This window comes from Pogoniulus pusillus, chromosome 31 (assembly GCF_015220805.1).
Source record: "Pogoniulus pusillus isolate bPogPus1 chromosome 31, bPogPus1.pri, whole genome shotgun sequence".
In the NCBI taxonomy this organism is placed as follows: Eukaryota; Metazoa; Chordata; class Aves; order Piciformes; family Lybiidae; genus Pogoniulus; species Pogoniulus pusillus.
This window is the reverse complement of record NC_087294.1, coordinates 5,494,898-5,521,623: the sequence shown is the minus strand read 5'-3', so window position 1 is coordinate 5,521,623 and position 26,726 is coordinate 5,494,898. Positions and strand designations below refer to the sequence as shown.

The 26,726-nt window shown below is 45.0% G+C and overlaps 1 protein-coding gene across 2 annotated transcripts in view; it reads left to right on the top strand.

Moving 5' to 3' along the window:
- PHACTR2 (phosphatase and actin regulator 2) overlaps nucleotides 1–26,726 on the top strand; it is a 174,071-nt gene that overhangs the window by 704 nt on the left and 146,641 nt on the right. The window lies entirely within an intron of this gene.

Genomic DNA, 26,726 nt, shown 5'->3' with positions numbered 1-26,726 from the left:
TTGGGTTGGAAGCTGGCCCTCTGGAACAGAGTAGGCTTCCTGCGGGACTTAGAATAGCTTTGCTTGGTAAAATTAAAGGAAGTAAGTGTCCTAGTTTACAGTGCAGATATTTGAAAGCAGCTGAAGTAAAATGAATGCATACTCTATTGGGCTACTCTTTACTCAGGCTGCTTCCTGAGGTCAGCTGTTAAGGAAAATTAAATTCTGGTCTCCATGCAGCTGAGCTTGTTTTGAAAATGTGTGCTCACCTGATTGCAAATCAGCCCTGCTCTGCTGAGCAGAACAAGGCTATAGGCAGACTGATTTCAGTATCTGGATGCACTCCCACACTGCGCTGCACAGAGGTACCTGTAAACTACGATGCCATCAGGGGAAGCTCTAGAACACATTGATGGACCTTCACTGCTGCAGCACAAATAGCACAGCATGGCGCTTGGTCAGGTCTGCAATGGACCACAATGTCTTCTTATGTTTGCTCCCCAGAGAGTGTTAAGACAAAACAGACTCTTTGCTTGGGGAAGGCCAAATATGCAGCTATGCCTGCCTGATGAGGAGAAAGGGAGTGAAAACTTGCTTAGTCACATGGGAACACATAAATTCAGCTTGTGAGGCCAGAGGTTGAGAGCAAAACCGACTCTATGTTCCCTCACTTCTACTCTACCTTTTTACATGTCTACTTAAAGTGGTTTGTCCAAATCAGAAAGGACTACTTTTAGATGTAAGATGTGCTTCAGCACTGCCTGGAAGCGTGCTGCGTGACCAATGTCCTATGACTTGATGTGTATGCAAGATGCTTTAGCGTGGACACAGGGCTCACCACAGGAGGCTGACAAGATTGAACCTGTGTCTCAGTGTCAGGCAGTATTGATTGTTAGCTTAACTACAAAGACTACTAACAATGAGCTACTTAGAAGAGACTGGGAAAACCATTTGAGATCCAACAGCGGTGTTTTCAAAGATGCGTTGCTATTTGTATTTTCTTATACACAAAATTTAGGTCTCCTTGTTGCCCTGTGTGATTTTTTTCCCCCCTTTTCTTTTAATTTTGAGGATGTGCTTCCTGCCAGAAAGTGGCAAGAGTTGCTTTCTCTGCTTTTTACTTTTTGACATCTTTTCATTCTGTATTTTCTCTATTGCTACTTCCTGTCTATTTTTCTGGCTGCTTGTTGGGCACGACAATACTTCCATGCTGCCACACAACTGTTGATTTCCTCTTTAAAAAGGAAAGTATGCATTAAAGATGCAAAGCTGTTTAATTTTTAATGTTGTGGTTAGAGAATTGTTTTTATACTGAGATGCCATTAAAACAACCTCCTCTTTCATTTCCCCACTAACCCGGAGAGCAACTGTAACAGGGACGGAAAGGTGAAGCACTTAAGAGAAACAATGTGAGCCTTATTATTTTGCTGCTAGCTCTTTCTCTAGCTGTAGCATTTGATTCATTTAAAGTAGGTCGCTCATTTACATCGGATATTACCTGTGCTCCAGCTGCTCCTTTTAGAAAAGAGCTATTTGCATTTTAAATAACCTACAAAATGTTTGCTAGCTACCTGTTCCTGGAGTGATTCACTTGCAACTGCTGAAGTCACAAGTTGCAGTTTCTGTTGTCTGTTTGTCTTTGTTTTCTAGATCCTGACACTGGCTGTGCTGGGAAGACACTATTGTCTCCTTGCACTCCCTTGGTGACAGGTTGGCGCCCCTTTAGAAAGCTTTCACTGTTGTTTATTCTACGATCACCTAATCTGCTGTTCTCAAGGCAGCATATGTTAAGAGGCAGTATTTTTAGAGGCCCTTCTAGCTAAGGGAAAGCTTTTCTGAAAGAAGCTTTGTCAGTGACTCATTAAATACATGTTTGTTATCCTACATCAGTGCTGTCTGTGTCTTGGTAGTACAGTTAGGCTGGTCGGGTGGTCCTTATGTTAATGCTATCTGTGCTTTTTTACCCCCACTCCTTCCTCTGCTACTACCATATACTAAAAGTAGCAACTTCCTGGTATCACTTAAGAGCATCTTGTTGCATCAGCTGAGATCCAGCTTGTGAGGATGTTCTGCTGGGACAGAACCATAGGTCAGCCAGGGGCTGCAAGCTATTCAGAGTTTTGAGTCAGGTAGGACAGCTGGCTGGAGTTGGCTCACAAGTGTATCCCATAGCATAAACATCACAGTATATAGAGGGAAGTTGGCTAAGAGGAGGATTTCTTGCTTGAGCTTCTCCTGACCACCTCTTGACTCTGTTCATCTTCCTTCCCTTGCTCATCTTCTGCTCTTGATGGCTGCCTTCTTATTTAGTGTGACTGCCATGCCTTTGTTCAGCTGAGTATAACTTTTTTGTACTTTGTACTGACACTGGTATCAGTTTGGCTATTTCCTTAAATCCAATTTCATTTCAACCTGTGTATCTTCTCTCCTGTTTCTGATACTCCTTCTCTGCTGGGGAGGGGGCATTGGGTGACAGAGCAACTGCTATAGCTTAGCCTTAGGTATGGAGTCAGTTTTTTGCTTCTTCCTAATGATGACCTTTTCTTTCAGCTTTTGTGGTAGAATGTTACTTTATTTCCCGTTCTGGGCTGCAACTTCACCCATCCTTGTATCAGGCCTTTACCTTCCAACATTTTCTTTACTTCTGGTAATACCCTGGGAGGAGTAAGGTGATCTTCATAGTAAGTAAAGGTTGCACAACGTACACTTTTGATTTAGACCCTGAAAAAGTATAATGTCACTGAAGTTCAGAGCTTGTGTGGCAAGCATAGTCTGTACATCGCTTCAGCATTATGGTATGCCCCATCTGATAACTGGCTAGCTCATCAGAGCATCTCTAGGAGATGGGAGAAGAAAAAGATACTCTCCTAGAATGTCTGCAAAACACAAGAGTCCTTTGAGGAGAGCTGCTTGAATTACGTACACTTGGGCAGCCTTCCGAGTTTAGTGGTTAGATTTAAACCTACCTTAAAATCTATGCAAATTTCTTAGTTTTCCCCGTGTAGATGGGGACTGAACTGTATTTGAAATGAAAACCCTGATCAAATGTTTTCCTAGAACTTCTCCAAAATGTAGATTTGGTAGCTATGGGGCCGAGGGCAGCACTCAAATTGAGCAGTGAGCTGTGGTGTTGAGGGAAGGTTGCTGTTTCATGTCAGCTGCCTCTGTGCTTTGACTGTGAAAAGGTGCTGGTGGTTCAGCTCATGACAACCTTCAGGCATCCACTTCAGCTACTGCAGCACCAGTTCTTTATCTGCATGTCCACGTAGACAGCTTTCAGTTTGCTCTTTTTAGTGTTGTGGGTTTTGCTATACAGCCTTGCATTTTGTTCTGAAGGCAGTGAGGTTTGTGGCAAGATACCCCTTGGTGAAAAGGGAACTTTGCTGCTCAGACCAGAAGTTAAAAAATCCACCGATTTCTTCACTCAGAGATTGACACTGTCATATTGTTGCAGTTCCTCTTGAGGTGTAGCTCTTTAGCAAGCAGAAGTTTCAGAGAATTTGTTCCATTGCTAAGAAATGCACCTTTCAGGTAAAGGGTGGATGTTTCCATTACTTTCATGCTTTTTTTCCATGCCTTTCTGATGACAGATAAAAAATAGCCTACCTGAGAACTCAGACACCAATTCATCAGCATACCCCAGATGTATGCTACAGCAGACAGCTGAGTGCAAATGGCAGTTCTGCTTCTAACCATGTACATCCCAGGATTATTAAGGGACTTTTTGGCTGGAAAAGTGCTCCTTCACAAGTTAATTTTATTTAAAATGATGAGTAATAGCTACAATTCCTTCTGTTACTAACTCTAGAATAGGGTGGATGAATGAATGGTTTAAACTTGCTTACTTCAGTAAGGAATCCAGGAAGATTTCCCGTAGTCATCAGAGTGGCTGATGTGGAGTGGTAAGAAAATGGATGATTTTTTGAATTATTGAGGTTTTCATTATTTGAGTGCTCTGCTTTGCAAACTTGTGAAATGTCAGATGCTATTCTTAAAGGACAAACATTTTAGCTAATGCTAAGGGAAGAAAATGTTGTCGACAGCAGGAAATGTAGGAATATCTAGGAAAAGTGAAGCCCAAAAAACTCTTATCTAGGTATTGGCTATCTTCAGGCTTGGAACATAGGGTTGGGAAATTGTTGCTGCTGTGTGGCTTCTAGCAAGTAACCAATTAATATCAGACTGCATGTCAAGTAGGAAGCTGGAAGTAGTTGATCTGAAGTGTAACTGAAGAAGAGACTTTTAACTCCTCTTACTAAATGTAAACTTGTTCCACAATAAGATAGATTTTTGGCTAGATAGGTAGCTGTCAAGGTGTGCATGTATTTCCCTCTGCCCTGTGACAGGACAAGGGACAATGGGTATAAACTACAGCACAGGAAGTTCCACCACAACATGAGGAAGAGCTTTACTATAAGGGTCACAGAGCACTGGAACAGGGTCCACAGAGAGGTTGTGGGTCTCCTTCTCTGGAGACCTTCAAGCTCTGCCTGGTTGCATTCCTGTGTGACCTGTGCTGGATTATGATCCTGCTCTGGCAGGAGGGTTGGACTGGAAGATCTCCAGAGGTCCCTTCCAACCCCTAACATCTTATGACCCTGTGATTTCCCCTAATGACCATATTCAGTTTCCATATACACTGAGAAACAGGCCTGCCTGTCTATGGGAGTTAGGTGCAGTGCTTGTGAAAAAGACCTTGGGTGTGCTTTGGGAGGGCTGTTAGCTGTTTTGTCAGTCATCACATAGGGATAAGAGGAGAGCAGCCTCATGGTGTGGAAGAACACTCAAAGCAAAGCAGCTGTGTTTGGTACTTTATATAAAACTATGGGAGTTGTGGAAAACTGTGATTTGCCATTGCACTAAGCAGCTCTAACGTGGCTGAGCTTTTAAGAGCACCATGGAGCTACAGACCTCCAGGAGGTGTACTAGAAAGTGTCATCCTTGGATTTATTCCCATAAATCCTGCATCCCTATATATCTAACTGCAAAGTTAGTTTCTTCCCTTCTCCTTCTCTCTCTCCTCCTGAGAAGATGTGCAGGCTCTGATCTCCTGTGGAGGAGCAGAGACCTGGTCAGCCTTGGCAATGCTGCCAATTAGGCCTGGAGTTGCCAAGCCATATTTTGTGCCATGTCACAAATAGAGTGGTAAGGAGGGTAGGGAGGAGGACATGGAAACCTGGGATTTGTGGACCTGGAATAGAGACAGGTTTGTGTGAAGCTTTGCCTTAATATGCTTCTGTGTTAAGTCCATACTATGGATTTCTCTGTATTTTATATGCTTTGCACTATACCACTGTAGCATTGTAGTATGTGAATTACCTTTCCATTTAAACTTTCCAATTCTCCAATCTTGTGTGTGAGCCATGTCTTTTTGCCCCCACTGGAAGAGGTAAAAGAGCAACCTGTCCCACTTTAAACAAAGATAACTTGTTTGCAACCTAAATCAAAGTTGCAGAGAAGCTCAAGGCAGATAAATTCTACTGTAGTTTTCTACCTCAAATTAAGACAAATCATTGTTGTTGAGGATTTAGAACCTAAACACAACTGTGTGTTTCCCAAGAAGTTGTGCATCCTGATCATAAGTCTACATTAATGTTTTCCCATCAGTTTCTGATAGTTGAAGTTTTCAAAGTGGCAGCAATCTTAACCGTATGAAATTTCACACGTGCTTATCGAATTGAAGCATCTACTTCATAATAACCTGGAAATGAGCTCAGGCTATCATCTCATAAGGTTAAATCTTATTCCAGTCATCCTTACATGAAACTTGTCATTTCAGAAGTGTGCTAAGGAAAAAGCCAGGAATCACATAACATTTTGCACTGCAGACACTGATAGTATTTGTGTCTACCTGAAAATTGGTTTAAGGTTAGGTATGCATGCAGGGAAAAAGTGTGTATCAGAATATGGTCAGGTCTTTCTGAGTTTATATAATATTGTATATGAAATAGGAATCTACCTGCTTTTTCCTAGACCAAAAAATATAGCACTGGTCAGGCCACACCTTGAGTACTGTGTCCAGTTCTGGGCCCCTCAATTCAAGAAAGATGTTGAGGTGCTGGAACATGTCCAGAGAAGGGCAACAAAGCTGGTGAGGGGCCTGGAGCACAAATCCTATGAGGAGAGGTTGAGGGAGCTGGGGCTGTTTAGCCTGGAGAAGAGGAGGCTCAGGGGTGATCTTATTACTGTCTACAACTACCTGAAGGGGCATTGTAGCCAGGTGGGGGGTGGCCTCTTTGCCCAGGCAACCAGCAATAGAACAAGGGGACACAGTCTCAAGTTGTGCCAGGGTAGGTATAGGCTGGATATTAGGAAGAAGTTCTTCCCAGAGAGAGTGATTGGCATTGGAATGGGCTGCCCAGGGAGGTGGTGGAGGCACCGTCCCTGGGGGTGTTCCAGAAAAGCCTGGCTGAGGCACTTAGTGCCATGGTCTGGTTGATTGGTTAGGGCTGGGTGCTAGGTTGGACTGGATGATCTTGGAGGTCTCTTCCAACCTGGTTGATTCTATGTGGATATCCCACACTGCCTCTTGCAGGATAACTGGGACATATTATTGTTATTAACTCTGATTAAGTGTGAAATAGGAAACACAGGGGACACTATGATTTACAAACACAAACCATGTTTGCCCTGGGGTTTGGGGCAGGAAGTGTAAATCAAATATTCAGACTTGGGCTCAGGATTAAAAGGAAAAAAAAATCTAAATGTGTTAATAATCTTCATCGTTGGCTAAGCAGAAATTGGACTGCAAACTTTCAAGAATAGGATTTAGTTAGCCTCTTGCAGCAACTAGTCAGTAGCTGTCTGTGGGACCTGTTTAGCGCTTTGCTACTGTGTTGTAGTTTCTCAAGGCCCTTTGGCATTTAGCACTTCCTGCTGCTGTGTGGCTTTTAGCAAGTAACCATTTAATATCAGACCATATGTCAAGTAGGAAGCCAGAAGCAGTTGATCTAAAGAGCATTTTAGAGTTGATCTAAAGAGACATTTTACTCCTCTTACTAAATGTAAACTTGTTCCAAGAAACCATTTGTCATCCATCAGTTCCAAAAAAGCATCAGTCAATACTACTGTTAGCATAAATAAGTTCTCACTGTTCCCCACCCATAATTTTCTGAGAAAGCAGGCACTATTTAAAGTCAATGAGCTGAGGATAGTTTGCAATTGTTTTAAAGATCTGTGAAGAATTTACATTTTTATTTATTTTTACCTTTGGATGTCAAAATCTTTTCAGTGCCAGAAAGTCCTGTAGGATTTCACTTCTCAAAAGCAGCAGTATTAGTAGCTCTCATCGAATACACTTTGCCATGAGGCAAAGATATCTTAAGTGGTGTTTTTTGTTTTGTTTTTTCATTTCCCCCCCTCCCCCCCTTACATTTTACTCAGCATGTTTCTTTTTTAACAGATGCAGAAGTGAGTTTTTTTCAGGTAAAAATAAAGTGACATAAAAGGAGAAACAGAAAAAGAAGGAAATAGAAAATACTTTTTTTGATGTTCCAAGTTTGATCACTTTTCACTTACTCTCTGAAACTGTCACTCTTAACATTGAGCACCACGTGGAAAATGCTGTCATCTTCCTGAACCATAGGCAGAGTTTCTAGGCAGTCAATACTTCCCTCTGTGGTGAGCTGAGAAAACTCCTTCCCTATTACACAGTTTTGATGCAAAATTAGACTTTCAAGATACTGTGTTGTATAAATTCTACCAGGGGCATTGTTTCAGTTTTGGAAGGTTGAAGCACTGAAATATTTGTAAATGTTATCAGTATCAAGCATTTAGGATAACAACCTTAGAAGCATTGGCACTGCCTTAATACAGCCTGAAGCTTCAAAGCTGCTGCAATTTGCAAGTCCACTGTGCTCACTTCATAACAAAGTAGAGCTGAAGAGCAGCTTAAACCATTGTATGCTTAGGTGACAAGAAACTTTTCCACCCTCTCTCATCTCTTTTCGTATTTCTTATATGCATGTTTTGCATTCCCCTTCCCATTTCTTGTGGCGTTGCTAAAACTTCTTGGCCACATTCAGAGAAATACAGAGCTGAACAGTGAGAGAGCTGGGAAGGAAATATGGAAGAGGAAGCATTCTAGTTGAGGTTGCAACGTGGCAACCCTTCGTGTGCTGAAGTACTGCATGCAAATGGCTTCTCTTTGAAATAACAATCTCATTTTTTACTATAAGTCTCTTCCTCCCCTCAGCCCCCCAGGAATAGGGTATTTAACAGTTATTTTTAATTGAGAACTCAACATGATTTTTCTTTTAACATTTGAACAATTTGCAATATCAAGAAGTAAAACTTGTTTGGAAAGAGTGGATTCCTGTTTAAAGTAGTTACTTTTCCTTCCCCTTCTACCTTAGACATGACTTCAGTCTTGCATGCAAGTTGTATAGAGTCTCACTGTGCTAGTTTGAAGCTAGCTAGAATATACAAGCAGGTATTTATAGTATATACAGTTATAGACAGAAATAGACAAGGGAAAAGGTAATACAGAAACACAACAGCCCTCCCAGAAACCTGAGTCCCCAGGAGGGGCTCCCAACCACCCCTGCACCTTCCCCCTGCCCCTCTCAACCTTACCCCAGTCCCAAGGAAGAATGGAGGTTTGGTCAGGGGGTTAGGAAGCAAAGTGGATTAGCCAGAAAAACGGAGGATGAGGTTAGAGAGAGAGATGCAGCTCGGAGCTCCCCAGCAGGAGAAGAAGTGCCTTTATGTTTTTATTCTTATATCTCTCAGCAAGCCTATGAGGGAAGTAGACATCACCACTGTTTTCCTTTAACAGCCTGTAATCTAGTTCTTCTCACCAAAACATTCTAGCTAGCTTCAAACTAGCACACTGCTTGATTTGAATGCATCTCTCAGCCAGTCACAAGTCTGTAGTTCAGCCAATTCCATTTGGTAAATCGGATCAAAAGAAGGGATGTATTTGAAAGAAATCCTTTTACATACACAGCAAGTTGGAGTATAGGGGGGTCCATGTGAACATAAGGAGATTTTTTTTGCTGTGAGGGTGACAAAACACTGAAACAGGCTTCCTAGAGAGATTCTGAGGTCTTCTTCTCTGGAAACACTTAAAACCCACCTGGATGCATTCAGTTGTGACCTCCTCCAGGTAAGCCTGCTCTGGAAGGGGGCTTGGACTGGATGTCTTTGAGAGGTCCTTCCGACCCCTAAGATTCTGTGATTCTGTGAAATGTAATCCTCCAATGGCTAGTGGACATGATGAGTCATGAGAACAAGCTGCTCTAGACTCAAGGATGAAGCATGGCATGCTGCTTTCCTTACTCTGGCTACAGGCAGCTGGCTGTGTTTCTTTGAATAGAGCCTCAACTCTGTATCCTTAGAAATGAGCCAAGGGGGAGGGTTTCAGTTCTCCAGAGGCATAGCATCTTTATTCCAGCCATTTGACTTTTGAACCCTGAATAGCTGAAAAAAACCACAGTGATGTCTTCCTGTTATGCCTTGCTGCAAACAAAGCTGAATGGCAATATTTCATTAGTTTAGTTTATTTTAGTGCATAGCAAATCCAAAAAAGATGCTGCCAGACAGTTATTAAAGTCTTTGGAGGCACATCTGCTATGAATTTTGCCTTATTCTTTGGAAGTTGAGATAAACAATGACTTTTGATCTGCAAATAGCAAAAATCATTCTCTATAAAGATTTCCAAAGTGATTTTTTTTAAAAGAGCTTCTTTATTTATGTAGTCAGCTTGAGTTTTGCCTCATGGGACCTTCACACAATGAAATGGTGAATGTATATATAATTTTGTAGGTGATTCCAGCTTTCAAGCCAACAGCACTCACTTCACTGTGTGCTACACACATGAGTGTGTTGTATCACATTTGGGCATTTGGTGATCTATTAGAATCATAGAATCAACCAGGTTGGAAGAGACCTCCAAGATCATCCACTCCAACCTAGCACCCAGCCCTGTCCAATCAACCAGACCATGGCACTAAGTGCCTCAGCCAGGCTTTGCTTGAACACCTCCAGGGACGGTGACTCCATCACCTCCCTGGGCAGCCCATTCCAATGCCAATCACTCTCTCTGCCAACAACTTCCTCCTAACATCCAGCCTATACCTCCCCCGGCACAACTTGAGGCTGAGTCCCCTTGTTTTGTTGCTGGTTGCCTGGCAGAAGAGACCAACCCCCACCTGGCTACAACTTCCTTTCAGGTAGTTGTAGACAGCAATGTGGTCCTCCCTGAGCCTCCTCTTCTCCAGGCTAAACACCCCCAGCTCCCTTAGCCTCTCCTCATAGGGTTTGTGTTCCAGGCCCCTCACCAGCTTTGTCACCCTTCTCTGGACACCTTCCAACACCTCAACATCTCTCTTGAATTGAGGATCCCAGAGCTGGACACAGGACTCAAGGTGTGGCCTGACCAGTGCTGAGTACAGGGGAAGAATAACCTCCCTTGTCCTACTGGCCACAATATTTCTTATGCAGGACAGGATGCTATTAGCTCTCTTGGCCACCTGGGCACACTGCTGCCTCATCTTCAGCTACTATCTATCAGTACCTCCAGGTCCCTTTCTTCCTGGCTGGCCCACAAGCCCAATGGAACAGAATTTACGATGCCTCCCCTCTCCCCTTCTCTCTGTATGGAAAAAAGATTAGGCAGAAGTAAAAGGGGTAAAACAAGCAAAGAACAGCCTTGCACTGATTTGGAAGTTAAAATGTAATTTTAACAAAGGAAAAAAAAAGATATTTGAGGGAAAGGAATAGATACAGATAGATATTCAAACAAGGTCAGATGGCAGTGGATTGTCTGGATTGAAATGGATTCTCTCAATGCAAAGTAGCAGGTGTGGCCATGTGGGTAACAGGAGCAGCAGCAGGAGGTATTGCAGAGACAAAGGCAGGAGATGAGAGTGAGTGGGAAGGTGGCTACCTCTTAAATGGGATTTGGACAGGAGGTGAGAGTGGAATAAATTTTGACCCAGGCAGTCTTCCTGCCAGGATGAACCAGATCTCCCTGCTCACCTCAGGTCAGGTTTCCAGTCCAATCCCCCACCCCAGGATGGGCTTAACACAGCACACGTCTAGATAGTGGGCATTGGAACGCTCTGCTGTAGAACCTCAGGGCAGTTATAGCCAAAATTGAACTGCAGGTTCTTCTGAGCATTCTTGACATGGAAGGAATAAGAGCACAGCAGGTATGCCCTGTCCATAGGCACTGATAGATTCGCAGTGTGTATACATGTGCTAGTTTGAAGCAAGCTAGAATGTTTTGGTGAAAAGAACTAGATAATGGGCAGTGAAAAGGTAAACATGGTTGTGTCTCTTCTCTCACAGTCCCGCTGAGAGTTCTGGGAAGAAGAAGGAAAACATTTGATAACATTCTCCATTTTGTCTTTCACTCTGCTTTGAGCTTCAGACCAAGCCACATCTCCTTAACCCCACTGCCACTAACCTTTCTTCTTAACCTCTTGGCTGCACCTCTATTCTTCCTGGGAACTGGGGTAAGGTTCAGAGGGCAAGGGAAGGTGCTGGGGTGGTCGAGAACCCCTGCTGGGGACTCAGGTTTCTGGGAGGGGAGTTGTGCTTCTGTATTGTTTATCCTTTGTATATTTCTGTATATAACTGTATATATTGTAAATAGCTGCTTGTATATTTGCTGCTGTAAAATAAATAGCTTCATTTATATTCCTGGAGTCCCTGCTGAGTTAGCTGGGGCAATTCCACAAAGTGTAGGGGGGGTGGGTAAGAGCCCAAACCATCACAATACACCTATGTGTATATATGATGTGTGCTGTCATGGGTTGAATTAAAATTTGCTGCTGTTATTCAAAACCATCCTGCCTCATGCCAGCTTTAAGACAAAAAGTGCTGGCTGGAGCAAAGTACCGTGGGGCTTGAAGTTCAGATTGTAACACCAGAGGCTTCCTGTTCCGATTGCTGCTGCTGGGTTTTGCGCTTTTCAGTGTTGGCTCTTTTCCACAGGGATGGTAGTGATACAGGAAGGGGTAGGGCAGCATGCTGGGTTTGCTTCTCTGTTTTATGTGGGTTTTATTCTTTCCTGCATTTCCCTGTGCTTTTTCTGCAAGTAGGCTAAGCTAAGGTAATTATGCATTGTGATTGTCTTCTTGTTTTATATTTAACTCTTAAGTCTTTGCCTAAACTCAGAGGGTTTTTAGTGTGCTACCTTTCCCTCACTTCTGTGCTGGAGGTGGGGCATGGGCAGGTTAAGCCATTTACCATGTGTTAACCTGTTACAGTGTACACATGAAAAAATAACTGGCCACCTTCAGTTCTGCCTGGTTCATTTACCACTGGAATATAAGCATCTAGCTATCAGACTGGTGGAGCCTTGCTTTCTCTGCTAGAAAATACAGATTGCAGTCACAGACGAGGAAGGAACCAGGGGGTAGCTGTTAGGCACCTCCAAGAGAAAGGCTGAAAGCTGACCATGTGGACCTTCACTCTGAAAAGGGGAGCAGGCTTCAGTCAGTGCACTTTGAGATCATCATGGAAAGAGAAAGGGATGGGAGTTCCCTACCTTTATCCTCTGCTGTGTGCTGACATTTTAACCTACTATTTCAGTATATTTGATGTAGTGTTAGTGGATAATATGAACATTTTGATTTATCAGTAAATGCACTGACTTTGTAGAAGGGATGAGACCCAACACTTCCAGTAAACCAAGCATTCTCAATACAGTGTGCAGCTTGGGCTATGTCATTGTGGTCCAGCCAAGCCACTACTGTGACTGCAACCCACTTGAGCTTCACCTTCAGCTGCTCTGCAGTCCTCTTCTTTAGACACAGCAGTACACTGCCATTGAAGCCTACTACAGTGTTTCTGGGATTGTGATTTCACTGTCACTTTCCATCATTTAGTACTGCTTTGGCTTGGCTCTTGCAGTCACATTCTTAACTGGTGGTATGTTTTTTTTAATGACTTCTTTGCTTCATTAGTGTTGAAAACTTAAAAAAAATTTCCAATCCTGTCATGCCCAGGCACTCAGAAACTAGGAGAAAGACAGAAAACCCCACTGTTCTTCTTTATTCTAGATGAAGTTATGATATGCTGTGTCATTCTCATGTTTCTGGAGACTTGTTTTATGACAGTGATAAATTTGTGGCTGGCAGTGCTGCTATTTACTTCAAAGGGGTTTGTCTCAGACTGAAATACATTGCTGCTGCTTTTATCTCAGGAAGACCTCTTCACAACACTTTACAAAGGTGAGGTGACCTGAAGTTCAATACCAGTCCTTTTAGAAGGCAAGTGTCCCTTTGGGACCAGTCTGTTTTGTGGTGGCCTCTTAAGAAAATCCTAATGTAAGCAGGCATGAGATGCACCAGCATGTTTTGTGATCATCCAGGCTTGGTTACGATCAAACTAAATGTAAGATTGCTTCCCAAAGGCAGTTAAACAAGGAGCAAGCAGAAGGCATCTACAGCAATTTCATGGTGGGTAATATTATGCAGTAACTTCTACCTTTTTCTGTTGGAAAGGTAGAAGAGCCCTGCAGAGGGACCTGGACAGGCTGGATGGGTGGGCAGCGGCCAATGGGATGAGATTGAACAAGGCCAAGTGCAGGAATCTGCACTTTGGCCACAACAACCCCAAGCAGCACTACAGGCTGGGGACAGAGTGGCTGAGAGCAGCCAGGAGGAAAGGGACCTGGGGGTGCTGATAGATAGTAGCTGAAGATGAGGCAGCAGTGTGCCCAGGTGGCCAAGAGAGCCAATGGCATCCTGGCCTGCATCAGGAACAGTGAGGCCAGTAGGACAAGGGAGGTTATTCTTGCCCTGTACTCAGCACTGGTCAGGCCACACCTTGAGTGCTGTGTCCAGTTCTGGGCCCCTCAATTCAAGAGAGATGTTGAGGTGCTGGAATGTGTCCAGAGAAGGGCAACAAAGCTGGTGAGGGGCCTGGAACACAAACCCTATGAGGGGAGGCTGAGGGAGCTGGGGGTGTTTAGCCTGGAGAAGAGGAGGCTCAGGGAGGACCTCATTGCTGTCTACAACTACCTGAAGGGACATTGTAGCCAGGTGGGGAATGGTCTCTTCTGCCAGGCAACCAGCAACAGAACAAGGGGACACAGTCTCAAGTTGTGCTGGGGTAGGTCTAGGCTGGATGTTAGGAGGAAGTTGTTGTCAGAGAGAGTGATTGGCATTGGAATGGGCTGCCCAGGGAGGTGGTGGAGGCACCGTCCCTGGAGGTGTTCAAGCAAAGCCTGGATGAGGCACTTAGTGCCATGGTCTGGTTGACTGGCTAGGGCTGGGTGCTAGGTTGGACTGGCTGATCTTGGAGGTGTCTTCCTACCTGGTTGATTCTATGATTCTATAAAAGCCCTATGGAGGTGTACATGATGATGTGAGGTTCTCCAGTCACCCAACCTTCATGTAAGAGCTCTGCCTGGGATCCTTGTTAACTAGGTGAGGACACAAAAGGAGGAGGTTGTCCGTGATGCAGAGTCACCTCCAACCTCTTCTGCCTCTTAGTGAGAATGAGTGTTGGCTCCTCTATGCTGTGAGGGATACTATCTCTCTCTGTGCAATTTGTCCTTTTATTGTGCTATCAAAAGGAATAGGAAGGGTAAGGGGAAATCTAGAATGAAAAAAAAAACCAACATCGACTTAGATGACAAAGGAAAATGGGTGAAGTTTAAAATGTGAGAGCTCTCCAAACCAGCAGGAACAGAAATCACTTCATTCCAGGTTTTGATGTTTGCTTTCCTTTTTTGTTACTCTCCCCAGAGCAAATTATGTTTTTAATCTAGAAAAACTAGTTGATTATACTCTGTCACTTTCACTTTAGCTACAGCAAACTACACCTGGGCTCAGCTTCCTTGGCTCCTGTTCAATGGAAAATCTTTGTTTGCCAGATCTTTTGCACTTCAATGTATCACAGTATTATCAGGGTTGGAAGAGACCTCACAGATCATCAAGTCCAACCCTTTACCACAGAGCTCAAGGCTAGACCATGGCACCAAGTGCCATGTCCAGTCCTGCCTTGAACAGCTCCAGGGACAGCGACTCCACCACCTCCCCGGGCAGCCCATTCCAGTGTCCAATGACTCTCTCAGGGAAGAACTTTCTCCTCACCTCCAGCCTAAATCTCCCCTGGCACAGCCTGAGGCTGTGTCCTCTTGTTCTGGTGCTGGCCACCTGAGAGAAGAGAGCAACCTCCTTCTGGCCACAACCACCCCTCAGGTAGTTGTAGACAGCAATAAGGACTGCCCTGAGCCTCCTCTTCTCCAGGCTAACCAATCCCAGCTCCCTCAGCCTCTCCTCGTAGGGCTGTGCTCAAGGCCTCTCCCCAGCCTCGTCGCCCTTCTCTGGACACGCTCAAGCATCTCAATGTCCCTCCTAAACTGGGGGGCCCAGAACTGAACACAGCACTCAAGGTGTGGTCTAACCAGTGCAGAGTACAGGGGCAGAATGACCTCCCTGCTCCTGCTGGCCACACCATTCCTGATGCAGGCCAGGATGCCACTGGCTCTCTTGGCCACCTGGGCACACTGCTGGCTCATCTTCAGGCGGGTATCAATCATGTCCACCAAGTGTGGGAATAGTGGGGTGCTTTCCATCCAGCAACAATTACTGGAGCAGTCCATCTGCCTGTGGTGGCTGGCAGAGCTGACATGCTGGACCACTGCCAGCTCCAGCTCTGAAATGCCATGGAGATGAGAAGAATTATCCATAGGCTGGGATTTTTGAACAGGTCTGTGAAGGAGCTTAAAGCACAGACTATGAACCAGAAGACAGCCAGTGAATAGGTTGGTGGTTTAAACAATTTGTTTGCATTATAGTAATTCCTTGAAGAAAGTCTGACTCATGTGAGTAATCTTATTTTTTTTCCTGTGTAATGAATGCCTGAGGTAATGGAGCTTTACTTTTGCCTTTTTATTTCATTACATATCCTGTTCTTTAAGGCCAAATAGCTTTGGTAGCCTTCCTACTGCAGGAAGAGGGGAATGAAAAAACGTGGAAGAATCAGGTCTTTGGGCTTTCCTGAGGATGCTTAGGCTTACCAGCATACAGTCGAGATGAGATATTTTACCTACCCATGAAGTAGCCCGTTGTAGCTGCTATATTTTGCTGCCTCTTACTTCAGTTATTTTTGGTAGGACTTCAGAGCTAAGAACATCGTTAAAAGTACTGCAGCATCTGGCCTTATTGCCCCTGAAACAGCTTTCCCTGAGCCCAGCTGTATGCCTTATGTGGCTCAAACCGTATGATCCCCATTACCCACCCGGTCTTCTGATCCATTTGCTGCACTGCCCTTGGAATGAGCTGCCCAGGGAGGTGGTGGAGGCACCGTGCCTGGAGGTGTTGAAGCAAAGCCTGGATGAGGCACTTAGTGCCATGGTCTAGTTGACTGGCTAGGGCTGGGTGCTAGGTTGGCCTGGATGATCTTGGAGGTCTCTTCCAACCTGGCTGATTCTATGATTCTATGATCTGTCGCCTCCGCATTTGTTTAAGCGTCTTAACCTCCCCACCTGACTGTCAGAGCGCTGCTGGGTTTAAAACTTGGAAAGGGGAGTTTGTCTGAGGGAGATGCTGCTGTGTGAGGCTGATACACTAGATGGGGTAGTTGCTGTGCTAATCAGCAAACACCATCTCCCCAGTACCAGATTTCTGCTTGCTCACCTGCTCGCAGATGGGAGGATTTGAAATGCCAGCTCCTTGTATGAAGTGAGCAGCCCTCCACCAGCCCAGCTGGTAGACTGACCCGAGCTGGTTTTGCTTGATTTCTGTTCCTCCCCAGATGAAGTCACAGCAGGGTCACCACTGCGTTTAATGTCTTTATGTGCAAACTCATCTGTCTTTAAAGCACAAACCTGGAGTGGGTTTGGGATGGCATGGCAGCATTTTAAATTTCCTGAGGGTCCCCTGACTTAAATCCATAAAATACATATTTATACAACACAAAATGTTATTATCAGCCATTACTCTTCCCCCAGCCAAAGCAGTACTGCAAGCTTGGCATTATTGGTTGTGCTGGTGAAATTAGATCTCCCGGGAGTATTGATTCCGCTGTACTTTGGTTGGGGCTTGCAGGTTTGGTATTGATCTGACAGAGAAACTGCTGAGGAGTGGGCAAGCAAGATGTGTTGTCTCTGTTGTCTGGCAACTAATAGAAGCTCTTAGTATTTGCCTGTTGCACACCTGGCCATCGATTCGTTAGGAGAGAAGGCAGCTTCAATTAGAACCAGGTGTTCCGCTAGTTGTACAGAGTGCTTTGACCTCCATCCACAGCAAATTTGTAAGGGCAGATTCCCAGCTTGGGTTGTTCATTTATTGTGTAGTCTTCTGAAAAAAAAAACCCAACCCAACCATCACAATAATTGAACTAAAATGTTTGTGTGTGCTGAACCTGAGGCACCATTCCTGGAGGTCTTCAAGAAAAGACTCGATGAGGGAGCCAGGTGGGGGTTTGGTCTCTTCTGCCAGACAACCAGCAATAGAACAAGGGGACACAGTCTCAAGTTGTGCCAGGGGAAGTATAGGCTGGATGTTAGGAGGAAGTTCTTCCCAGAGACAGTGATTTGCCATTGGAATGGGCTGCCCAGGGAGGTGGTGGAGTCACCATCCCTGGAGGTGTTCAAGAAAAGACTGGATGAGGCACTTAGTGCCATGGTCTGGTTGACTGGCAGGTGTATAGCAGAGAATCTGCAAGTTGAGGCTAACCACATTAGAATGTTTACCTACTGCATTTGGCTTTTTCTTCCCCATACAATAGAAATGTGATTGTTAAATCTGTAATAGTAGAGTCTCTTTGTGGACTAGTCTAGTTAAAAAAAAAATGTGCCATTTGTTAGTTGCCTTTAAACACCATCTTCTTTTCCTAAGGAAGCATGACAAAGAACCTACAAACACTGAACTGTTACAGGAGTTGTGTAACTGCAGAGAACATCCTGGCTGCATGGCTAATTTCTCACATGCATAGGCATTGACAAGATTGCTGCTTTAATTTATATGGCCTGGCTGCAACATGTGGGGACAGCTCAATCTTCTTTATAGATCAGCTCCATCTCTGCCATGTCATCTGGTAAACCATGTGACAGCAGCTTGAGAGCATGTACCCCCTTAACTGCTTTTTATTTGTGCTTATTAGAACCATTTTCCTTATGCTGTTTTCTTCCCTCCTCTGTTTACTGGGCCTCTCTATGTGTTCCTGTGCTTAGTTTGTAGGGCTTTGCCATCTCTGACAGCCATGGCTCAGCTGAGCAGCTGCCTTGTCTCAGGGTGTGCACATCACATGTGTAAGAAGCTTTTCCCTTTTGGTGCAGCTGTTTGCAGGTCACTTTCCCTGCACTTTGCACTAGAACCAGCTGCCCAGGGAGGTTGTGGAGTCTCCATCTCTGGAGATAATCAAGAACCATCTGGATGTGTTCCAGTGTGATCTGCTCTAGGTGATCCTGCTCTGGCAGGAGGGCTGTACCAGTTAATCTTTCAAGGTCTCTTCCAGCCCCTGACATTCTATGATTCCCAGGATTGGCTGGCAGGAGGTGGAGATGGGCTGGCCAGAAGGGATGAGTGAACATACTATGCTGTTTCCTTTGCCTCCATCCTCCAAAACCAAACAGGAAAATTAATTACCTGGATCTATGTTATTGCTTCCATGAAGGGCTTCCCAGAGCAAGCCATGATCATGCTGGAAGAGCATGCAGCAGAGCACCTTGCTGCACAGCTAAGGGGCTGAGCTTGCTGTGTGGGCACAGGACACCTACATTAGTGGATGACCTTGGATCTCTGGGAGGGTGTTTTGCAGTTGCTGTTGCTTGGCAGTGTCCTGATGTTTGTGTGGTGGTTTATAACAAAAGGCAGAGACTAGTTAGGCTGACACACCTGAAGGCTGTCATGCCATGCAGTGAGCCCTGCTTAGGCTGGAAGGTTGGGTGGGTAGACATTTAATGAACTACATCAAGGACAAGTGTAGAGTCTTGCATTTGGGAAAGAACAGCCCCATGGACCAGTCTATGTTGGAGACTGACCTGCTGAAAAGCAGCACAGGGGAAAGGGACTTGGGAATCCTGGTGGTCAGAAGGATGGACGTGAGCCAGCAGTGTGCCCTTGTGGCCAAGAAGAGCAGTGGCATCCTGGGAAGTATTAGAAGAGGAGTGGTTAGTAGGCTAGAGAGGTTCTTCTGCTCCTTGATTCTGCCCTGGTGAGGCCACATCTGGAATATTGTGTCCAGTTCTGGACCCCTCAGTTCATGAAAGACAGGGAAATGCTTGAAAGAGTCCAGCACAGAGCCACAAAGATGATTCAAGGAGTGGAACATCTTTCTTACGAGGAAAGGCTGAGGGAACTGGGGGTCCTTGGCTCAAGAGGAGCCTGAGAGGTGACCCCTTGAATGTTTATAAAGTGTGAACAGTGGATGTCAGGAGGATGGTGCCAGGTTCTTCTCAGGGATGTCCAATGATAGAGCAGCAGGTGCAAGCTGGAGCAGAGGAGGTTCCATATAAATATAAGGAAAAACTTTTTCACTGTGAGGGTGACAAAGCACTGGAACAGACTCTCCAGAGAGGTTGTGGAGTCTCCTTCTCTGGAGACAGTCAAAACCTGCTTGGATGTGTTCCTGTATGGTCTGTGCTAGGTGGTCTTGCTCTGGCAGGAGGGCTGGACTAGATGATCTTTTGAGGTCACTTCCAGCCCCTAACATTCTGTGATTCTATGAAAATCCATCCCAGGAATATTCCAGAATGAATTACATTGAATGACTGTCAAATACTTAGAAGAAAAACAAGTTAATAAGTAAATGAGAGAAATGATGTGGTGAATTCATCTGACTTTCTACTTTTGGAAGGCTAAGTTGCCTAGTGAAGGAGAACACTGGATGCATCTTGATTTGATATGTCATGACAGAAAGGCTTTTGCAGTGGTTCCATGACTGTGTTTTAGACATAGCCTAAAGAAACATGGCCTAGATTAAATCTCCATGAAGTACATCTACCACAGTTTGATAAACTGCTCTCAAAAGTATTTATCAGTACCTTTCTGTCAGACTAAAAGGGCAAGCAACATCCTGCAAGGGGAAGTCTGTGGCCCACTTCTACTCAGTACTTCAGTTTTGATTTGAACATCAGATTACAGAATACCCTTGCAAAATCTTGGAGCTATTATGAAGGCAGAAATGTTACAAGCACTTTGGGGAACAGCACTGGGAGCCAAAATGATCTTCACACATTCAAGTAAAGAGGTAATGCAGCTTTCTGCCAGTTGCATACTCCTCCTTTGATCTGGTTTTCATGCAACTATGGTACACAGAGAATGTATTATCAAAATCCAGGTAAAATTCCAAAGTACTTGAGAGGTTAATCACTGCCAAATAATTTATGCTGGAAGGTAGGAGAGCCCTGCAGAGGGACCTGGACAGGCTGGATGGGTGGGCAGAGGCCAAAGGGATGAGACTGAACAAGGCCAAGTGCAGGGTTCTGCACTTTGGCCACAACAACCCCAAGCAGCGCTACAGGCTGGGGACTGAGTGGTTGGAGAGCAGCCAGGAGGAAAGGGACCTGGTGGTACTGATAGATAGTAGGCTGAAGATGAGGCAGCAGTGTGCCCAGGTGGCCAAGAGAGCCAATGGCATCCTGGCCTGCATCAGGAACAGTGTGGCCAGTAGGACAAGGGAGGTTATTCTTCCCCTGTACTCAGCAGTGGTGAGGCCACACCTTGAGTGCTGTGTCCAGTTCTGGGCCCCTCAATTCAAGAGAGATGTTGAGGTGCTGGAAGGTGTCCAGAGAAGGGCAACAAAGCTGGTGAGGGGCCTGGAACACAAATCCTATGAGGAGAGGCTGAGGGAGCTGGGGGTGTGCAGCCTAGAGAAGAGGAGGCTCAGGGGTGACCTCATTGCTGTCTACAACTACCTGAAGGGAGGCTGTAGCCAGGTGGGGGTTGGTCTCTTCTGCCAGGCAACCAGCAACAGAACAAGGGGACACAGTCTCAAGTTGTGCTGGTGGAAGTCTAGGCTGGATGTTAGGAGGAAGTTGTTGTCAGAGAGAGTGATTGGCATTGGAATGGGCTGCCCAGGGAGGTGGTGGAGGCACTGTCCCTGGAGGTGTTCAAGCAAAGCCTGGCTGAGGCACTTAGTGCCATGGTCTGGTTGACTGGCTAGGGCTGGGTGCTAGGTTGGACTGGATGATGTTGGAGGTCTCTTCCAACCTGCTTGATTCTATGATTCTATGCTCAGTGCCAAGGTTTTGTAAGGATTTAAATTGAAGATGTTTGAAAGAATTGGTTTGGAGAAATGCTGAAGCTGCCTGATAGAAATTTACTGTTTCAAGTTTGCAGACTTGAAGACTGCAGCATGAGCAGGGAAGTGGAGAATGAAAAGCTGGAGATGTTAGGACTATTCATGATCAAGAAAGGACTGGATGAGGCACTTGGTGCCATGGTCTAGTGGACTGGCTAGGGCTGGGTGCTAGGTTGGAGTGGATGATCTTGGAGGTCTCTTCCAACCTGGTTGACTCTATGATTTTATGATTGTGCCATTTCTCCATGATGATAGACTGAAAGCAAATTAGAGAAAGGAATTGTCGAAAGACAGAGTGCCTGTGCTTGAAAACCAAACAGGGAAATGGGGAGTCAAAGAGGGAGCAATCTTCATTGTAATCCAGGCTGAGTGTAGTGGCAAAAGCAAAATTTCAGCTGTGGAGTAATTAGCTGTGTCAAATTCATTACATTTTAATAATTCAAACCATTAATAATGCAGGTAACAAAGTATTTCAAATGTATTTTTGTCAGGATCCTTCTGTAATATTCTGTTCCTCATTGAAGCAAAGAAACTTACAGTTCTCATCACCCTGCAATGAATGGAGGAGGGGAGCTTTAAAGTATCTAATCACCTTTTATAAGGTCTTTAATGAGCTTATTCATATTGGTCTCAAGGGCAGTTTTCCCCATGCTTCCAAATATACTCTTTGGGCAAATTCAAGCAATATGTTCCTGATGCAATGTTGTTATTTTTAGAAATAAATGAAGCAGGCTACATCAGTTTCCCTCCTACATCTTTGTTGATGCTTTAGTATAAAGACCTGTGTTCAGAAGTTAATTACAGCATCCTGGATTAGACACCAAATAGGCACTGCAATTGCAAGTCAGTGCTATTGTAAAGGAAAAAGAAAGGAACAATGCTGTACAAATGTTGCTTTGGAGCTCTTTTTACGTCTGATTACCACCCCAGGAAAACTGTGCTGACTTGTTTGCCACAAAAGGGATTGAACTACCTCACATGATGCCCTCAGAATAGATGCCCAGGTGAAAGGCACGTTACAATACAGTATGTTGGGTAATAGCTGAGGAAGGAAAGAAGTGTCACAAACCAACTTGCCACGTGTATTTGGCCCCTCTTTGAAACTTCTGTGCAATTTTCTATGCTAAAGAGGAGAAATTGATAACATTGAATACTGTGTTCAGTTTTGGGCTCCCCAGTTGAGGAGGGGGGAGGTGGTGGAGTCACCGTCCCTGGGGCACTTCAAGGCGGGGTTGGACGTGGCACTTGGTGCCATGGTCTAGCCTCGAGCTCTGTGGTAAAGGGTTGGACTTGATGATCTGTGAGGTCTCTTCCAACCCTGATGATACTGTGATACTGTGACAGGGATCTGCTGGAGAGGGTCCAGTGAAGGGCTAGGAGGATGATTAGAGGACAGGAGGGCATGGCTGATGAGGAGAGGCTGAGGGACCTGGGGCTGTTTAGTCTGGAGAAAAGAAGACTTAGAGGGGATTTGATAAATGTTTATAAGTATCTGAAGGCTGCCAGGAGGGGAGGACAGGCTCTGCTCACTGCTCCCTGGGATAGGACAAGGAACAATGGGTGTAAGTTGCAGCAAAAGAGGTTCCACCTCAACACAAGGGGGAACTTCTTTCCTGTAAGGGTCCCAGAGCACTGGCACAGGCTCCCCAGGGAGGCTGCGGATTCTCCTTCTCTGGAGCCTTTCAAGGCCTGTCTGGATGTGTTCCTCTGTGATCTCTGTTAGATAGGATTGTCCTGCTCTGGCAGGGGGGTTGGACTCGATAATATCTTTGGGTCCCTTCCAAACCCTAATATCCTATGATCCTATGATAATAGAAAGAGGAGTGGCTCTGTTTTCTTTATCTGTTTGTACACCAAGTTTTGTTTCCCTAAAGTCAGCAGTAGTCAAACAAGAGGATATAGTTTCATTGCTCATGGCTCAGTCTTTTTCAGCTGCTGTTTGGTGCTTAGACTTTTCCTGAGATATTTTTCCAGAATTTCCATGGCTTTGTGGTTGCCTCCTTGGACAGATTTTCTGCTCTTTCTGCCCTTCTTCCCCAGGCATGCCTGCTTCTGAGCAAAGCATCCAAGCAATTTCAACCAGATTTATAACATGTAGCTGAGTTCCTAGAATCAACCATGTTGGAAGAGACCTCCAAGATCATCCAGTCCAACCTAGCACCCAGCCCTAGCCAGTCAACCAGACCATGGCACTAAGTGCCTCACCCAGGCTTTGCATGAACACCTCCAGGGACAGTGACTCCACCACCTCCCTGGGCAGCCCATTCCAATGCCAATCACTCTCTCTGACAACAACTTCCTCCTAACATCCAGCCTAGACTTCCCCAGGCACAACTTGAGACTGTGTCCCCTTGTTCTGTTGGTGGTTGCCTGAGTTTCCTGGCCACGAGGATGACTGGGAAACTTGAGCATCTCCCCTATGGAGAGAGACTGAGAAACTTGGGGCTGTTGAGTCTGGAGAAGAGAAGACTGAGAGGAGATCTGATCAGTGTGTACGAATATCTGAGGGGTGGGTATCAAGTGGATGGAGCCAATTTCTTTTCAGTGGTCCACAGTGATAAGATAAGGAACAATGGATACAAACTTGAACAGAGAAGGTTTCACCTCAACTAAGGGAGAAACTTCTTTACAGTGAAGGTGACAGAGCACTGGAACAGGCTCCCCAGAGAGGTTGTGGAGTCTTCTTCTCTGGAGACTTTCAAAACCTGCCTGGATCCTGCTTTGGCGGGGAGGTTGGACTGATCTGTGGAGGTTCCTTCCAGCCTCTAATATTCTGTGATCAATGACAGTAAAAGGAACTAGTATTGGTCACTAGCCTCTTTCATGTCAAATACATAACTTATAAAAATCAAAATACACCTATCCTGTCACTGCCTTTGAGGTGCACTGAACCTCTCTTTCACTGCTGGTTTTAGAAAATTATGAAGCTGTGCAAGGTAAAGTGATCCTTTATTTGGTACCTAAAGCAGTTAAGGACAAGAGTTAATAGATGTCAGTGTGAATACAGAAATTCATGTGACTGACAAGGGTACTGAGCATTGAATTACACATGCACCAACAGCCTCTGACTATTAGTCATAGAATCATAGAATCAACCAGGTTGGAAGAGACCTCCAAGATCATCCAGTCCAACCTAGCACCCAGCCCTAACCAATCAACCAGACCATGGCACTAAGTGCCTCATCCAGGCTTTTCTTGAAGACCCCCAGGGACGGTGCCTCCACCACCTCCCTGGGCAGCCCATTCCAATGCCAATCACTCTCTCTGTGAAGAACTTCTTCCTAACATCCAGCCTATACCTACCCTGGCACAACTTGAGACTGTGTCCCCTTGTTCTATTGCTGGTTGCCTGGGAGAAGAGGCCACCCCCCACCTGGCTACAATGCCCCTTCAGGTAGTTGTAGACAGTAATAAGATCACCCCTGAGCCTCCTCTTCTCCAGGCTAGTCATTAAAAAGAAATATCCTTTGCTGTAAATATGAAGCTCTAGCAGCATCTGGAGCTGTGATTCTAGTCTAACTGGATCCCTTGAGAAGGCAGATCACATGGAGGAAGTTCTCATTCATAAATATCTCACTTTTAGTCAGATGAAGTAGACATAGGGAAGAAGGTGTTTTGTTTCAGGGGCCTCTGCTGCACTAAATAGACAGACTCAGTTTAGGTATGCTGGCCACGTTTCAGTGCCACAGCCCATTTAGCTTGAGCTCCTGCCTGTGAAGGAGGAAAGTAACATTTGCAACTATATGGAAACTCAGAGGCTGAAGTAGTAGTAATCCTGATCTTGAGGAGATGAGGTCCATCAGACCTCATACAGATACTAATTGCTCTTATATAGATACTAACTGGACACCATCCCTTGGATAAAGTGAATCCCTTCTGTTTGGAATAGAAGTTGCAATTGAGACTGTAGTCCCAGTACAGTAATATAGACTAAACTTATAAGTATAGATAAATACATTTTTATCTCATTTGGGAGAACACAGTGTCCTTTGCTCTAGTTGGGTGAACCTACCATTCCCCTTTAGAATATTGCAGAACATTTGCAGCACTTAACAGTGCTCCTTCAGTGGTCATTTCTGGCTGATGGACTTTGTATTTTTGATGTGCACTGTGGACTGCACGAGCAATGCAGGCTAGTAGTGAGGTGTATGTGATAGTGTCAGAGGAACAGACAGTAAGGTAACAAGCTGAAGTTATACCTTTCTTTAGTGGATCTTCTCAAGTGTGTCACAGAATCATAGGACTGTTGACGCTGGAAGACCTTTGAGATCATCAAGTCCTACCACTTGCCTTGAGCTTGCAGTCCCACCACTACCACTAAACCATGTCCCTAAGCATTTCATCCATGCATCTTTTGAATACCTCCAGGGATGGTGAATTCACCGCCTGCATGGGCAACCTGTTCCAGTGCTTGGCAACCCCTTCTGTGGAGACCTTTTTTGTAGTACTCAACCTGAATCTCCCCAGTATGACTTGAGAACAAATGCTCTTGTCCTGATACTTGCTGCATGTGTGAAGAGACCAACTCCCTACTCACTCCAACCTCCTGTGAGGTAATTGTAGAGGGTGATAAGATCTCCCCTCAGCCTTCTCTTATGAAGACCAAACAACTCCAGTTCCCTAAGCTGCTCCTTGTGAGTTTTTTGTTCAAGACCCTTCACTAATTTGTTTTCTCTTCTTTGGATGCACTCTGGCACAACAATATCTTTCTTGTAGTGAGAGGCCCAAAGCTGAACACAGTACTGTGGCCTCAGAGTGCCTAGACCTGCTTGCCACACTATTCCTGATACAGGCCAAGGTGCTGATGGCCTTTTTGGCCACCTGAGCACACTGCTGGCTAATGCTTAGCCATCTGTCAATCAACACCTCCGGGTCCTTCTCTGCTGGGGAGCTTTCCAGCCACTCTTCCCCAAGCCTGTAGCATTGCATGGGGTTGTTGTGGCCCAAGTGCAGCACTTGGTACTTGACCTCGTTGAATCTCATACCATTGACCTCAGCCCATCTATTCAGGCTGTCCAGATCTCTCCTCTGATTGCTTCTAATTTACACCCGCTTAGATTTCTGTCTCAAGAATCAAGTTACAAAACACTAATTCCCAAAGAGCTCATATTTGTATGGCTAAATGTAGAGTGCATCATGTGCAATGCCTAACTTCACACTAGTTTTCAGTCTTCAGAGTTTGAAAGACATTTTTTTTCCCCTCAGTGCTTATTTGATCATTTTCCTAAGGGTGGCAATTTGATGTTTAAGTGCTAATTAGCTAGATCTGCCCTGCCTGAACTTTACTCCAAGTAAGGCAAATACCAGTAAGTATCTGAAATGTACTTTTCTATTCCATGAAGTCTTTCTTCATGTGTTTTTACTCATACTACTTGAAACAACTGATGTAGCCAGAATCATCCCTGTTCTTAACATAAGCCTAGTCACGTTTTAGGTCCGGAGATGAAGTCCTGGCTCCACTGAAGTGGAAATGCTGCTGTTGGCTTCACCAAGAGTGGCCTATCAATTCAGGTTCTCAGGACAGGATTTATTCTGTCTCC